Source organism: Octopus bimaculoides, chromosome 6, assembly GCF_046866305.1.
Source record: "Octopus bimaculoides isolate indiv1 chromosome 6, ASM4686630v1, whole genome shotgun sequence".
Taxonomy (NCBI): domain Eukaryota; kingdom Metazoa; phylum Mollusca; class Cephalopoda; order Octopoda; family Octopodidae; genus Octopus; species Octopus bimaculoides.
In genome coordinates, this window is record NC_142933.1 from 42,582,149 (window position 1) to 42,600,603 (window position 18,455).

Here is an 18,455-nt window from a genome sequence, read left to right on the forward strand (position 1 = left end):
CATAACTAGCACCATTTGAGCGTGATCGTTACCAACGTCGCCTTCCTGGCACTTGTGCCAGTGGCACATGAAAAGACATTCGAGCAAGTTTGTTGCCAGTACCGCTGGACTAGCTCCTGTGCAGGTGGCACGTAAATTACACCATTTCGAGCATGGCCGTTGCCAGTACCTCCTGACTGGCCTTTGTGCCGGTGGCACGTAAAAGCACCCACTACACTCTCGGAGTGGTTGGCATTAGGAAGGTCATCCGGCTGTAGAAACTCTGCCAAATGAGATTGGAGCCTGGTGTAGCTATCTGGTTCACCAGTCCTCAGTCAAATCATCCAACCCATGCTAGCATGGAAAGCGGACGTTAAACGATGATGGTGATGATGTACACATTTACAAAAGTCCCATAAACACATTCGCAAAAGCAAATACTTTCATAAACACACATGCACATTTACAAACATAATCATACATCAGCGTATCCTTCTATTGACTAAGCAATCAGGTGATGTTATACACCACTGGTCACAATGCACTTCCTTGCATTGTTGTAGCTTTCAAATGATGCCACTTCGCTGGCTAGGCAGGCCAACATTCCCCCTGAACAGAATGCCAGTCTGTTGCAGGATTACCCATTTAAATTAAGGTAAAGTTACATTCTTGAGTGAAATCGACTCATTAGGGCCAGTTTCCTGGTTTCTATGGCGTATCTATTCCCCACCTAGACGGGATGCTGGTCCATCAGGGGATTACTCATTTTTGCCAGCTGAGTGGACTGGAGCAACATGAAATGAAGTGTTCTGCTCAAGAACACAATGTGCCGCCCAGTCCAAGAACTGAAATCACTATCTAACAATCATGAGTCCAACAACTAACCACTAAGCGATGCACCTCCTCTAAAAGGTAAAGCTTCCTTCTTGAGTCATACCAACTCATAAGAACCATTTTCCCAGTTTCCATGGCGCATATATTCCCCACCTGGGTGGGATGATGGTCCGTCAGAGGATTACTCATTTTTGCCAGCTGAGTGGACTGGAGCAATGGGAAAATGAAGTGTTTTGCTCAAGAGCAAATGCACATCCAGTCTGGGAATTGAAACCACGATCTTGTAATCATGAGTGCAACACTCTAACCTCTAGCCCACACACCTTCATAACTCACACATACACATTTAGAAAAAAAGGCACATTTACAAACAACTACACACACATACATAAACACCATTTCCATCATCTCCATCTTTATTACAGTCCAGTCATCCAAGCCCAGTTCCAGAGGCTGGTTTGAACCAATAACCAGAATGAAAAGAACTGAAGAAGTTATGTAAAGGGAAAATGGCAGAAGGAACAAAATTTAGTCAACTGATTTAATTTTAGTATTTGACTGGTACTTTTTCTTATTAGTCCTGAAAGACAAAAGATAAAATTGATCTCAGTATGATTTGGGCTTAAAACATAAAGGGTTATAAATAAAGGTGCAGGAGTGGCTGTGTGGTAAGTAGCTTGCTAACCAGCCACAAGGTTCCGGGTTCAGTCCCACTGCGTGGCACCTTGGGTAAGTGTCTTCTACTATAGTCTCGGGCCGACCAAAGCCTTGTGAGTGGATTTGGTAGACGGAAACTGAAAGAAGCCCATCGTATATATGTTTATATATATGTATGTGTGTTTGTGTGTCTGTGTTTGCCCCCCCCCCCATCGCTTGACAACCGATGGCGGTGTGTTTACGTCCCCGTAACTTAGCGGTTCGGCAAAAGAGACCGATAGAATAAGTACTAGGCTTACAAAGAATAAGTCCTGGGGTCGATTTGCTCGATTAAAGGCGGTGCTCCAGCATGGCCGCAGTCAAATGACTGAAACAAGTGAAAGAGTAAAGAGAGTTAAGAGTATTACCTCAAAAATAGAAGTCCATTATCTACAACCACTGCCCCACCAAGACCACCACTAGCATTACAGCTATGACAACCATCTTCACCATAACCATGATCACTATCATCACCATCATAATGAACAACACCAACATCATCCCCGTAGCTCTAACTACCACCAATACCATAAATTACAATCACTATTACTAAATGCAGCTACCACCACCATCAGCACAAACACCTACACCACAACGACAACCATCACCACCACTGCAAACCATAAATATCACCACCACCACCAATACCACCATCATGGCAAACAACAACTACAAGCTTTCTTCTAGACAATATTCGAATTATTTTTATTGACTTCACAGCAGTTATGTAGTAAATTACTACTAGTTAAGATGCTACTAACACTAAGTTAGAAATTAATAATTAGTCAATTTGTAAGTAGCAAGTCAGTTGCAGTCAGTTAATTTGTCCAAGCAAAACAGCAGAGAAAATAGTGACAACATAGAGAGGTAACCAACAGTCATTCTGAGTTGGTAGGAATCTTAATTAATGTGTATTAGACACAACAAAGTAATAATTAGTGTGAAATTCATTTGACAGAAACTATTCTGGATAATCTTTGCTTTGTCACTTTGTTGCAGGTTTTTTTTTGTTTTGTTTTTCTAGAATTATCTCCATGAACCATGATAAATTGTAATAGACTTAAATTTTTATGTTTTTGACTGAATGCTCTCCAAGTACTAAAATGAAACCAAGTCTCACCTGAGAAACAGGATTTCACTGACATATTTTTCTACTTTTAATATATCACTAAGACATAACAAAAGCATTAATGTGTTTAAAAGCTGTCATGTTATAAATATACATTAATCTCTCGACTACCGCAGTTGTTACATTCCAGATGCAATAGGTGAAAATCCACAAAGTAGAAACAGTACTGTACTGTATATTTCTTTTTATCATTATAATATGTATATATTTATTTTATTATAAATGCAAAACAACACCATGGAGGAATCAACATAAGCTTAAATATTAAGCCGCGATAGGTAAACAACAATATGGCGAGGGATTACTGTATATTACAAAGTGAAATAAATTGAAATTATACAACTTATAGCCTCAGTTATCATGCAGTTACCTTAGACACATATACACACAAAACATGTACTCTTTAGCATTTAAACCAGCCTTATCCAGCCCAAATATTCTGTTATATGTTCAAATGGGCCAGATCAGGCCTCTCACATCTACCTTACATCATCAAAATTTCAAAGCTACAAGATATTGCATGATTAATTCAAAACAATGTCAATAAGCATTACAGGTGACAGAATAATCTGAACACTAAAAGGTTAAATCAAATCAGGTCCAGCTTTAACAATGTCAATGTTACAACACATCACTTCATCACTAAATAATATAACCTCACTAGTAGTGATATGTACTGTATTTTGACATGCATAAGGAACCCCTTAATCTGAGGGGGGGGGGGGCTTAAAATTTGGAAAAAAGGTCTTGTAAGGGATTATAATACTATCCATGGGTAAGAAACTCCCACATTTTTTTTAACCTGATTTTTGACAAAAAAAGAGTTCCTTATATACATTAAAATAAGGTAGTTCAAGATTGTATCAGCAAGTACTTCAAGATTGAATTGATAAGTAGTTGTAGCAACCAAGTTATTTATTCGTTTATTTATCTATTTAATAAGGCAATTGTTGAATAATGCTGTTGTTGGTTACACAGATATTCAAGAAGATAATTACTAGTTTCATGAGATTTCTTACAGCAAAAGTGAGATTGGAGTGCCTATAACTTAGAGCAAAACAAATATTCTTTTCTACTCTAGGCACAAGGCCAGAAATTTTGGGGGAGGGGACCAGTTGATTAGATCGACCCCAGCATGCAACTGGTACTTAATTTATCAACCCCGAAAGGATGAAAGGCTAAGTTGACCTCAGTGGAATTTGAGCTCAGAACGTAAAGACAGATGCAATACTGCTAAGCATTTCGCCCAGCGTGCTAACGTTTCTGCCAGTTTGTTACCTTGTGCAGAGCAAATACTGCAAGAAACTTTACACAAAGAGTATTGATTTTTTTTCTGAAGGAGAGAGGGAAGAGTGGGGGGGAATCTTAATATTTTTTCATCTTTTGTAGATATATAGGCGCAGGAGTGGCTGTGTGGTAAGTAGCTTGCTTACCAACCACATGGTTCCGGGATCAGTCCCACTGCGTGGCACCTTGGGCAAGTGTCTTCTACTATAGCCTCGGGCCGACCAAAGCCTTGTGAGTGGATTTGGTAGATAGAAACTGAAAGAAGCCCATTGTATATGTATATATATATATGTGTGTGTGTTTGTGTGTCTGTGTTTGTCCCCTCAACATCGCTTGACAACCGATGCTGGTGTATCTACGTCCCCGTAATTTAGCGGTTCGGCAAAAGAGACCGATAGAATAAGTACTAGGCTTACAAAGAATAAGTCCTGGGGTCGATTTGCTAGACTAAAGGCGGTGCCCCAGCATGGCCACAGTCAAATGAGTGAAACAAGTAAAAGTGTAGAGTAAAGAGTATACATTAGCAAGGTGTACACATTCAACTGCAAAAACAACAGAATACAAATCTCCTGGAGTCAAAAAAATGACAAGGGTGTATCTACAGGGTTGTTCAACCTTCCAGAAATAGCAGTCAACTTTTCTTCAAATCTTAAAAAACAAAAAAGAGGAAGGACACACTGGCCAATGTTGTCTTAGCTATACAAAGACAGGATGGTCTCAACTGGAATGCCTTTGATTATAGTTCGACTCGATCAGTATTGACCTGGTGCAAAGAAGAAAAAAAACGAGATCATAAGCTAACAAGGGACCCTCTACATGGTCATTTGGACTGCTAGAAACAGTAGCTAAATCCTCTTCAAATCTACATACAGCTAGTGTTAAGAAGAAAGGCCACAATGGATAATGTAAATCCTACAAAAACTACAGTTGAGAAAAAACTGTAATGGTCATAGTTGTGATGTGTTTCATTATGAAACTGCTTAACAGACTTGGATTGAAACAACAACCACCAAGGTTTGACCCATGACCAGCTGGTACTTAAACTTGTCTAATACGATTTTATCAATATCTAAATTTATTTTATTATTACATTAGAAAGAAGTGAGTCAGACAAGATTTTTCAGAGATCTAGTACACACAACTGTCGCACTATTTAGAAACCCCACTCTCCATCAGATTGATTCATGTACAGGTATATAATACCCCGTTGCATAGCAAACATTAAAAATTATATACATATAACACACAGATACGTGGTTAAGTGACAATCAATATCTTTTTACAGAGCAGTTTTACAAGTAATACCCATCTTAGATGAGTACAGAATTTCCATTCCAGGATGGCATGACAACAGCAAGATCACATGATAAGTTTTTTGTTTTTTTTGACTGACATGATTAATTCTTTCCTCACCATACTTCTAATGAACTACAATGTCCATATGCATTAATGAATTTTGAAAATAAATTAAGTTACTAAAATTAAAATTTATATTTATTTCTAGATATGTTGTTGTTGGCACTTCGTCGCTTACGACGTCGAGAGTTCCAGTTGATCCGATCGACGGAACAGCCTGCTCATGAAATTAACGTGCAAGTGGCAGAGCACTCCACAGACACGTGTACCCTTAACGTAGTTCTCAGGGAGATTCAGCGTGACACAGTGGGACAAGGCTGACCCTTTGAATTACAGGCACAACAGAAACAGGAAGTAAGAGTGAGAGAAAGTTGTGGTGAAAGAGTACAGCAGAGTTCGCCACCATCCCCTGCTGGAGCCTCGTGGAGCTTTAGATGTTTTCGCTCAATAAACACTCACAACGCCCGGTCTGGGAATCGAAACCGCGATCCTATGACCGCGAGTCTGCTGCCCTAACCACTGGGCCATTGCACCTCCACTATTTCTAGATAAAGCTGATATTTAAGAGTTTAGTTAAAAAGCTGAGATATAAAATTCATGAAGAAAGATTTTAATTTACATAAGAACATTTTATATTAAAGAACCAGGAGTGGAGGTCATGAGTGAGTTGGTATGAAGAAAAGGGTACAGTGTTTTTGTTTTCGTCATGGTATTTTGGGATAGTAAACAATTAGACTTGATACCTAACAAATGAATTTGTAGAAGACTTTAAGATGATTTTTCCAAGAATGAAGAATTTTGCTTTAGACACACTTCTTCCCAGAGAGTGAGAGGAGAGAGAGAGAAAGAATATACCATTTAGGTCACAAGCAAGACAACTGCACAAAATACTGGAATTTTTCTCTTCTCATGAGAAATTAACCCTTTCGTTACCAACCCGGCTGAAACCAGCTCTGGCTCTGAGTACAAATGTCTTGTTTTCATAAGTTTTGAATTAAAATCTTCCACCAAACCTTAGTCACAATTTATGTTCCTAACACTAGCTGAATGATAACTAAGTTATTTTACTAAATTCTTTGTTATATTTAAAGTAATTGAAAAAAACACAGAGCATCTCAAAATAAAAACAGTAACAAAAGGGTTAATGAACCAAACTCTTGTACAAACCCTCCTAATTTTTGCCAATGCAAACCACTAACAGTTTGCCCTGATTCTTGGTTGAACCACTGTCATTTTTCAGGCTATCATTTAAGCCCTTGTCAATTTTATAAATTTCTCAACAACTAACTTTTATACATCGGTGGTAAAGGTATCTTTTGATGTTATTTACCTCCAGGTCTAAATCTAACTTTTTTGTTACCATATTCTTACTAAAATATACCACCTTTGTTTCAATCAATTTTCAAAATAATGAAGAATTTAGTAAAACAACTGTTACTCTTAATTTGCATCTCCAAATATAAATTAACACGAAATATTGCTGATAGGCTTTAATTTAGATCACTTTAAATTAGAAAGCGTGTATCATAGAACCAAGGGAGGTTGAAAGTGAATTGGTCAAAATAAAAATAGAAACTAATTAAGATTCCTAGGAATAGTATCATTTATTTCAATTAATACATTTAGAATTATTAATCTAGATTATAATACTAATATAGAAGAGAGTTCTCCTAAAGATTTAGGAGTACATATGTTGTTGGCACTCCGTCGCTTATGATGTCGAGGGTTCCAGTTGATCCGATCAACGGAACAGCCTGCTTGTGAAATTAACGTGCAAGTGGCTGAGCACTCCACAGACATATGTACCCTTAACATAGTTCTCGGGGATATTCAGCGTGACATAGTGTGACAAGGCTGACCCTTTGAATTACAGGCACAACAGAAACAGGAAGAAAGAGTGAGAGAAAGCTGTGGTGAAAGAGTACAGCAGAGTTCGCCACCATCCCCTGCCAGAGCCTCGTGGAGCTTTAGGTGTTTTCGCACAATAAACACTCATAACGCCCGGTCTGGGAATCTAAACCGCGATCCTATGACCGCGAGTCTGCTACCCTAACCACTGGGCCATTGCGCCTCCTTAGGAGTACATATAGGACTATATCATCTATCATGTCCTTTCAGTATTTGAGATTATATGATGGGGGAAATTTTGTGGCTATTTCTTGCAAATTGAGAAATTCCTACATTTGATAATTTCAGTTCTAGGTTGGTGAGAAAAAGAAAAAAAAAATATGTTGAGATGTATATATTAGTGACAGAAGCAGTATTAATACTGGGAAGTAATATTTATTCCCACTTAAACATGGCGGTTTTATTTACCTCTCTGCTTCTGTTGCTAATATATATATTTTTCAACCAGCTCACTAGCTAATCGCAACATCAATACTTGTTCAGCACTGATTTTCTGTTTATTGCTGGCAGAGAGGTGAGTCATTGCAATTTCTAGCAGTCAAGTGTCCATCACCAATGAGACCAAGGAAGGTTGAAATCACATGATCTGGTGGTCTCAGCACTGAAGTTGATGGGGATTTATCTCTCCACTAGTGATGTAAACAAGCGTGTACACTTTACACCAAAAGCCAATATGAGAGTTTCTCTCATGGTATCTACCGCAGTAAAGTTTGTTGTAACAGAGCATCAGCATTTAAGTGGGAATAAATATGTTTTTATTACCATATTTCTACTGAAATAAAGTGCCCTTCTTTCTATCAATTTAGAAAATAATGGAGAATTTAATAAAATAACTTAGTCATAATTAAGGTGATATTTGGAACATATTTATTTGACATTTTGGCATAAAGCAAGCAATTTTAGGGGAGGGGTAAAGTCAATTATGCCAACCCAGTACTCAAATGGTACTTGAAAGGATGAAAGGCAAAGTCAACTTCATTAGAATGTGAACTCAGAGTGTAGAGATGGGCAAAATGCTGCTGAGCATTTTGTCCAGTGTAGTAATGATTCTGCCAGCTCGCTGCCTTATTTGGAACATATATTCACATGGAATTTTGATGGAAAGTTTCAATTTAGATCACTTTAGAACAGGACGTTGGTATCATAGAACTAAAGAAAATCTCAGGCAAATTGATATCAAAAAGATTAATGGTTTCTAATTTAGGTACACAATTAGTAATTTTGAGGGGAGGGACATTAGTTGATACCATTAACCTCAGTACTAGTACTTTATTTTATCAACTCTGAAAAGATGACATACAAGGTTGATCCCAGTTGGATATTGCAAGGCATTCTTTCCAACATTCAAGTGATTCCACTAGTTTGCCACCTTTAAGAGGATATTAAATGGAAACAGTTCAGTGATTCACAGACTTCAATTTAATCATAGACAAAATGGTCTCTAGGTGACAGACCATGTGAAGTGAGAATTCTAGAATTCATCTTTACTGCCTCTTAGGAGATTGGAGGGAGAGTATAGAGTTGGAGAGCAACCGTTCATATAGAGCATTATGCCTCTTTTGCTTTTTCAGAGGTAGAAAGGTAATAGCTATGATTGTTTAGCAGGATCTCCAAGACTGGTGGAGAGAGAGGTAGAATGAAAATATGATTCATTGGTTGTCTGCAGCTAGGAGGGCGTAGAATATCCAAGAAAAAGATTCAAAGCATCCTCAAACTTGACATCTAGTTTGAATACTTGCAACAGCATTAACAGGAGTGGCTAAGTGGTAAGTAGCTTGCTTACGAACCACATGGTTCCGGGTTCAGTCCCACTGCATGGCACCTTGGGTAAGTGTCTTCTACTATAGCCTCGGGCCAACCAAAGCCTTGTGAGTGGATTTGGTAGATGGAAACTGAAAGAAGCCTGTCGTATATATATATGTATGCGCATGTATATGTTTGTGTGTATGCGTTTGTTCCTCCAACATCGCTTGACAACCGATGCTGGTGTGTTTGCATCCCCGTAACTTAGCAGTTCGGCAAAACAGACCGATAGAATAAGTACTAGGCTTACAATAAAACAGCATCAGAACCCCAGGAGTTTATTATGGTTACTGCCTGCCATGAGATAAAGTACCACACATTCTTTATCACTTGAATTCTGCAAGAGAACCCCCTAGCAAGGGCAGTGAGCCCCTTTGGACCACTTTTAAAGTTCATATTATGGTCACAGCAAAGCATTTTAACTTCTGGAAATAACAGTCAATTTAAACGAAAGATGACGTATTAGTTACTCAAGTCCTACAAATGGAGTAGCGAATTTTTAAATCTCCCTGACTAAACTTTGGTTTGCTTAGTTAATTTTAGGATGATTGAATTTAATTTTGCACCCAGTTGTTTCCATGTAATTTCACCACAATCAAGTGTGGAATGGGGAGTTAATTTTTTTTTTTTCCTTGAGCTTTGGCATCCTTTCACGCTCCTAACCAAGAAAGCACAATTTAACCCAGGTGTAAATTTTAACACTTACTGTATGTGGATTGTTAATTACCCCACAGAATTTCTTAACTCCCTTAGACCCTCCTGGATTGCCACCACACTTATTGCTCCTCAGGAATTTGGAACGAGTCTGGTCATCCAAAAGGTGATGCCTCATGTTATTGAGGCAACAATATTTACAGGATGTGGTAAGTGGGATACTGTCTTCATACCAAGAATACCTCTCATTCCATTCTGTAAAGACATTTCTTTCACATTCAGAGGGCTGCAATTCCCTCTCCAGCTCAGTTTCACCATGTCGATTAACAAATCACAGGGTCAGGTGCTGACAGTTGTAAGGTTTAATTTAGAAGAACCATGCTTCTCCCATGGTCAACTATATGTTGGCAGCTCTCGAGTTTAAGAGTGAACAATCCAAGGCCCTCTTCAGGGCCACCAAGTTTAAATTGTTACCATCGGATTCATCTTTGCTGGCAGCACTGCCACTGAGATAATTCAAAGTGAACATTAAAAGGTTCTCTTCAGGACCACCAACTATAAATTATCACTGGATTTGTCTTTGCTGGCAGCACTGCTGCTGAGACTTTTAAGAGAGAATGATCCAAGGCTCTCTTCAGGACCAGCAAGATTAAATTGTTACCCTCGGATTCATCTTTGCTATCAGCACCGCAGTAGAGATATTTCATAGTGAACGTTCAAAGGTCCTCTTTAGGGACAAAACATGTAAATTGTTACCTCTACAGTCATGTTTGACGGAAGTCTTTTGGTTCATTTGAATGACTACTCTATTGAGAGTTATGCCAGGCAATGCTGGGTACCTCTGCTAATTTTGGTCTAAAAAAAAAAAAAAAATCGATTTGCATGCCAGAAAATATGATAATCGATTTCTGAAGATGGTTTAATAAATCTTGTCAGACTGACAGCTTATTTTTTCTGTCCACAGAGAGTCAAGATTGTGGATTAAACATGTTTTCCACAGTGATGTTAATGATGTTGATGCTTTATCTATCAATAATACCCATGTATCTATACTATATATAGAGAGAGACAGACAGACAGACAGAAGTGAGAAAAATATATACATACACACACACACACACACACATATATATATATAATATTTTACTTGTTTCAATCATTGTACTTGCAGTCATGCTGAAGCACTGCCTTGAAATATATATAAATAAAACAAATTTGGATAGTATGAGAAGAAATGAAGTAGCAAATAATTATCTGTACCTAGAGGCTAAGAAGAAAGCTAAACATAGGTTCACCGAACTAGAAGACAGCCAAACAGAATATATTTGTCATTAGGATAGAATGTTTCAAATTACAATAAAATGTGTCAGCACTAATCAGCTTGTCATTGGTATGAAGTGTGTCTGAAATGTCAAAGACACACCTGTTACCAAAATGATAACAAGAATGAAATACGGAAATTTTACAATGACAACGCAATGCTCAAGGGTGTCCAGCTGAAATAAGAGAGACAGGGAGTAGAACAATTAGAGATAGTTAAAGCTATCTGAGTTGATATTAGAAAGTAGCCATTAGGTTGCCTGTTGTTACCGTTTCTCTCTTGAAATACGCCTGTATTTCAATTAATTTTGAATATAGTGAAGTCTGTAGTAAAATAACTTTTGTCTTTATTAAACCAATGTTTGGAAGATAAATTAACATAAAATTTTAATTTTGATCACATTAAGCAGGAAGTTTGTACCATAAACCTAGGGACAGTCTTAGGTGAACTGGTATCAAAACAGTTAAAATGATGTTGAAAAGATTTGTTAATAAACAATACAGTATAAATTGTCAACCGTGGAGGCGCAATGGTTAGGATCGCGGTTTCGATTCCCAGACCAGGCGTTGTGAGTGTTTATTGAGCGAAAACACCTAAAAGCTCCACGAGGCTCCGGCAGGTGATTGTGGCGAACCCTGCTGTACTCTTTCACCACAACTTTCTCTCACTCTTACTTCCTGTTTCTGTTGTGCCTGTAATTCAAAGGGTCAGCCTTGTCACACTGTGTCACGCTGAATATCCCCGAGAACTACGTTAAGGGTACACGTGTCCGTGGAGTACTCAACCACTTGCATGTTAATTTCATGAGCAGGCTGTTCCGTTGATCGAATCAACTGGAACCCTCGACGTCGTAAGCGACGGAGTGCCAACAACAACAACAAATTGTCAACCGTTACAAAAGTAATGAAGTAAAGAAGGGAAAGTACAAGTTTAACTAATGGTTAAGGTTTTGAAGGAAGTTGACAAAGTTATAACAGAGATGCATCGAGTTGAGAGGAATGTGGTATAGTTTGGATTTGAACCAGAACCCAAAACAGATATTACATTCAGGTAGGAGAGAAATCCACAAGACATGAGAATGATACGGAGTCCAATCGCCAAACAGAAATGACAGTTTATATCATGAACCAGCTTAATTTTTTTAAAGTCAAATTATCATTCATTGGAATGACATTAGAAAAGTTATAAATATGGTTAGTGTGTGTGTGTATATAGGCAGCTAAATGAATCGGTGTCAGGAAGGACATCCAGGCATAAAATACTGCCTCAAAATGTTTTGTCCTGTGCTGTTATAGAAAACCTTTGCACTGAGAATCAGAGACATGTAAATAATAAAATAAAATTTCATGCCACACACACACACACACACACACACACACACACACACATACAGACACACACATGGGTGGACATGGATGCATACACATATGGAAATATACACTTGCTCAAGCTATCGAGATATGCATACACGTCTGTACTTGTGTGCGCGCTCGCGCACACACACTGGAAAATGCATTTCTGCCAAATGTCATTTAAAAGACGCATTTTAAAGTGAGTCATGAGGAAACAAAGTCAGAGAGAGAGAGAGAGAGAGAGAGAGAGAGAGAGAGAGAGAGAGAGAGAAAATGGTTCGAAACTTCTCGAAAAAAAATTCAGAAATTTATGAGGAAAGAAAGTTGGGGAGGAGCACTTAACCATAACCATACATACATACATACATACATACACACATACCCTGTTGTAGATGTTAAAATTCCAATGAAGGAACCTTGAATCTAGGTTAGAAACCGGGTCTTTCTCTATTGGCAAGAAATCTTGAAATAAACTGAATAATAACATACATACATACATACGCATGAGAATTACACGCATAAAACAAAACATACAAATATGCACATGCACTGACTCCAAATACTGCACATATACACGCATACATGCAAAAATACACTGTTGATGTTGAAATTCCAATGAAGGAACCTTGGATCGAGGTTAGAAACCGGCTCTTTCTCTATTCGCAAATCTTGAAATAAAACTGAATAAGGACGTACGCACACACACGAGAGGATACACATACGAGTGAAACACATACACGAGTGGACACAACAAAAACTGTTTGAAAGAATGAATAAAATAGACCATATAACTATATTAACTTATAAGATTGAATAAAATAAATGTATTTGGAGAATGAGATGAAAATCAAACTTCATTGCTATTTAAGAAATTTCATTAAGATCTTATTTACAAAAGTGGCTAAAGTAAATTTATCGTGTTAAATAACAACTCTTCGTCTTTAATTATAATTCTATTCACATCTAGAATACATTATAAGAAAATAAATCGAGCCCGGACTAAAAGGCAAAAGCTGATGTCATTGTGATTTGAACTTAAAACGTTAAGGGCTATAACTAAATACTGATAGTAATTCTTTTTTTAATAGGCACCAGGCCTGAAATTTTGTTAGGACGAGCTAGTAGATTTACATCGACCCCGGTATTTAACTGGTATTTATTTCATCGATACCAAAAGGAAGAAAGGCAAAGTCGACCCCGGCGACATTTGAACTCGGGACATAAAAACGGAAGAAATACTGTTAAGCATTTTTGTCCAACGAAGTAACAATTCTGCCAGGTTGCCGCTTTAAATTGCGTCAGACACTATTGATTATAATAGTCTACTACTGCCTTGTAATCGAAAGCTAACTGCAGCATTACAGCAGACAACCGGAACATTAAAGCTTCTACGTGGTTACTCCAAAGACGAATAATAGCAACCAAATCTCCCTCAACTAGGGTCTTGATAAAAAGAGACATTAAATAGTGTAATCCTATATACCCCTAAAAAAGACGAGATGGTTAAGTCTGTGACATCTTTGATTATAGGTCCAACAATAATATCTACAACCTGTGATATACGACCGCTACCCGGTCGTTCAAACTGCTAGCAACAGCAGCCAAATCTCCCTCAAATCACAACTTACTGTCTTTATAAAAGTCAGATTTTTCTTCATGTATGATAATTACAAATAATAGACAATCTAACATTTCGGATACTATCTCCAAACGATTTTTTTTTTTGCATATTCGTAATCTCCGACATCTAAATCCTAGGAACCCGAAGAATTTTTTTCACAAAAATGCATTTTTCAAGGCGAATCTGCATTAGCCCGGGATTACCCCAACACTGACTTTTCTTTATCAAAAGACGATAAGACTGAATTAAGAATTAACTTGTTTAAAGCCTTTCGTCACAGCTTAAGGGAACGTGTCCTAATGCACCTTCTTCATGCTATTATTAATAATAAAAGTGAAGTGAAATACAGCCAGTGCGTGTTTTTCACTGGCACCATAACCCTTCCAACGTATCACACTATTTACTTTAACACACGTTAATGAAAAATTTAGGAAAGCAAATACGAAAACGAATGTGCGTGTGTGTGAGAGAGACAGACAGAAAGACCCAACAACATAGTTCCCGGTTTAGTCTTACTGCGTGTTAACTTGGGTGTCTTATACTATAGCCCCGGACCAACTCAAAGCTTTGTGAGTAGATTTCGCAGATTTGTATATCTACGTGCATATGTGTGTGTGTGTCGTTGTGTTTATGTTTGTCCCCTACCACCGATTTGTTTACATCCTCGTAACTTAGCAGTTCGGTAAAAGACCGACAGAATAAGAACTGGGGTCAGTTCACCCTTTAGGGAGGTACCTGAACATGACCTTAGTCCTGTCTATATATACATATAACGAAATGTTAGCGCCAATCCGTTTGTAATTCATAAGATTGATTATTATTATTATTTTTCCCGATTGTGTGTGAGGGGGAGAAGCACAATTTACAAACGTAAACATTTTTTTTTTAAATTACAAATAAACAAACAAATCAAAGAAACATACACACACTCCCTCAATTATACAATTATAAAACCACTGTTTCCACAAACTTCAATTCGTTTTTATAATCATTTTTTCATGGCCAATATCCATAATGTGGATAGATGGACTAGAATGGCCCTAGGAACATTCATCGATGTGACTGAAAGAAAGCGATTCCAACCAGGAACCGAAACCGTGACACGGTCTATGTTTAAAATAAAATAGAGGCGTAATAGACTGAAAGTGATATTAATAAATACGGCACCTGTTGCGAGGTAAAAATCCAGTAATATTATCATTGAATTCCTCGAAGAGAAATCTTTGAAGAGCAAATAATTGAATTAACTTTCCATTTTGTGTCAGTCAAGTGAATGACAGAAAGAATATGTATGTTTATGTGAGAATATATATCAGCGTGAGAGTATGTGTGAACGTACGAATATGTATGTATGAGAGTTTAAGTAAAGTGAAATGTCAGTGTCAATATGCGAACAGTTTGTGGTCAAGTATGATAGACTTACTTGATTTAGGTCCAACACATTTATCGATAGACAAGGATACTGGTCAACTTCTAACTTGAGTCATACTGCCTACCACAAAATCAAACAGGAACAACGTCAGCCAAAGCGATTGATAAAATTAAAACCACATGTAAATGACTTCTTTTAACTTTTTCTGCACAATAATTTTTTAACTAGGTGATTTCACGAAAAAAAAATACATACATAATCACACTGGCATACAAACCACTATACTGCATTTATACTTTGTATATATATCAACATAGTTTCTACACAATTCAATTGGTGACATAAACTACACATACATGTATTTGTATTTACATACTTACGCGCACACACCTATATTTCTACACCAGTACACGCTGAGTAGATAAGCCGTCACTGATACATGTTATCTATGACAATTGCTATTTATCACAACGCAATAAACTTTTTATTTTCTTTTAGTTATTTTCTTCCTTCCTTTAACCAACGAGTGAATTACATTCAGACGCCGCTGATACTCATAAGTGAGACACAAGCATCATGAACAAACGCAGAGGTGACAGGTTAAATTTATCGTATATGATACTTTTTTTTTTTTTCCTATACAGCTACTCCAGACTCCTCCCACACCACTTGTTGAGGCCAACTATTTACATATTAAGTAGTCTGTGCGGTCATTAAGAATCTCGAAACTGGAATTTGTTCGTGAAGTAGGAAGGTGTAGCGAAACGAAGAAAAAACTGAGCTAAAATGTTGATAAATTAGATGTATCACTCATTCTGTAATTATAGCTAACTATAACAGTTGGAGGTGTGGTCGGCTGGAGAAATACAAACACGCTCTTGTTTCGGATCTGAATATATAAAAACAACCAGGAAGAAAATGCACTCTTGCAGATTGAATTACTGATATGTTAAACAATTAGTAACGGATATAGAGGAAATTAAACCGCTATCCCTGACCAATTAATAGAAAATATCGAAGGATGACTTTTTTGTTGATTCTCATTATCTTTCGTTATTATTCTGGAACAAACAAAGGATAGAAATAAGTTTTCTTTCCCTAAGTTTCTTAGATACATATTATAGAAGTCTCGAGAAAAATAAAACAAAATAACGAGTAAGAATACAAGATGTATAATTACGCTGTGAAGAAATCAACGTTTCGGACAATAGTGCTTCGTCAAAATCAGAAAAAAAATTACATAAGCAGAATTGTAGACAGCTCGGTGAATAAAAAGTTATATATTTGTACTGTTGTTTTATTGTAATTTCTTTTTCCTCAAAAGCTTTTGGATATTACAGGTGCAGGAGTGACTGGGTGGTCTTAGGGCGGTTACTCGGGGCCCTCGCGGGTCTGGGGACCCAGTTCTGATGAGGCTTGCTAGCAATAAATAAATATCATAGGGCCCAGGTGACTGATTAGCCCTGGGACCTACAATGCTGCTAAGACGGCCCTGCTTTCATCCTCATTTGAGCTGTATGATAGTATTAGTACCAGTGGTGTACAGGGAAACATTATAATCTTACTACATCCACCTCCAAAATGTGTTGCTTTGTGCCCCCAGTAGAAATCAATGTTATCCTTGTAATTTTTATGTTTTAATTAGAAAATTCTACGAAAGTTTGGTGTGGTTTTACATCACAGTTGATTTATATATCTGTATTCTTGAGCAGCCACTCTACGAATTTTATTGAAAAGAAGAGGTCTAGTAATGATAGCAAAAATATATTCATTTAACAGAAAGCTTCGTTAATCTACTAAATGTTCGATTTACTGAGTGCATTTCGGGTCGTTTCCTCATTGTTCTCACTGTTGTTAAAATTACATTTATATTAGTATGACGAGTGAACTATGAGCATTCACTCAACATGGTTGCATCAGGTCCCCCAAAATCAAGTATCATGTTACGCCGACTTATCAACAGCACCCACCACTACCGACGGCGTCAACACCAACTCTAAGAGCGATGAAGATACAAGAGCTGACCCGAGTGTAGCAAATCGCCGATATTCCTCACGGGAAAGCATGTTTTTATATGGTGCTTCGTCAGAAGTTAATTTTATTGATATTTTACAGATTTTGGGGCAGTTAAAAACAGAGAATTAATTTTTGACTTTTAACAAACAAAAGAAATATATCGTTCTCAGTTTCTCACATCTCTAAACTTGTAGCATATAGTAACTTGACTTCTAGAAGTTAATATGCGGTTTAAGAGTTTTAAAAAATGAAAATAGATTGAGCTGAAGTGATATTCCGTAATTTCATAAAGAAAACATAAGAGTACTGGTGAAATGCCTTAATTTTATTCTTTTTTAAATCGATCATTATGCCTATGTAAGTAGGTTTACATACACTTCCTCGTATAGTTCCTTCTGGCAGGATTTATATAAAAATAAAAAAAAGATTACACCTAAAACTGCACGTTAACTCTCTGAGGAAGACAACATTCCATTTGGTAGACTTCGTTTTTTAATTTCCTGTTGTTGTGTCGGTTATTGATATAGTTGTGACTATCTTTATTGTCACTGCTGTTGATCGCTCAGATTTATGGCCCAAGATCAGAACGATCGAGACCTAGTAACGAAGCAAGGTAACGTAGTAGTAAAAATCATGTGTCTATATATACGTCTATATGTGTCTTGTTTCTTTTATTTTCTTTCACTTGTTTCAATCATTGGACAGCAACGAACAAATCGACCCCCAGTACTTATTTTTCTAAGTGTGATACTTATTGTATGGCTGTCTTTTGCCGAACCGCAAAGTTATGTTATGGGGATGTAACCAAACCATTATCATTTGTTAAGTGGTGACAAATAATGGACACACACACACATAAGATTGGCTTCCACAGTTTCTATCTATCAAATTCACTCACAAGGCATAGCTCGGCCCGGGATTGTAGAAGAAGACGCTTGCACAAGGTGCTGCCCATAGGGACTGAACCCGAAACCACGTGGTTTGCCAAGCGAGTTTCTTAACTGCAAGGCCGTGTCTGCGAGTGTAAATTAGATATTTTATGAATGTGTGTTTACTAGTAATTGCCAAATAATTCGGTCAGTCTAGATTCTTGGACATTCTCTTTTAACACGCCCCGAGGTGCGGTG

General features: G+C 37.4%; 2 long non-coding RNA genes across 3 annotated transcripts in view; one reads left to right on the forward strand and one right to left on the reverse strand.

Annotated features, from left to right (window-relative positions):
- The window catches only part of LOC149135039 (uncharacterized), a 65,317-nt gene extending 49,631 nt beyond the window's left edge, over positions 1–15,686 (reverse strand). For both annotated transcript variants that reach the window (XR_016242243.1, XR_016242244.1), the window contains exon 1: positions 15,108–15,686. This is a non-coding gene — a long non-coding RNA (uncharacterized LOC149135039). The remainder of the gene's footprint in view (positions 1–15,107) is intronic.
- Positions 12,944–16,601, forward strand: LOC128248151 (uncharacterized). The gene is made up of 2 exons (XR_008264439.2): positions 12,944–14,509; positions 15,811–16,601. It is a non-coding gene; the product is annotated as an uncharacterized LOC128248151 (long non-coding RNA).
- Positions 16,602–18,455: the final 1,854 nt, after the last annotated feature.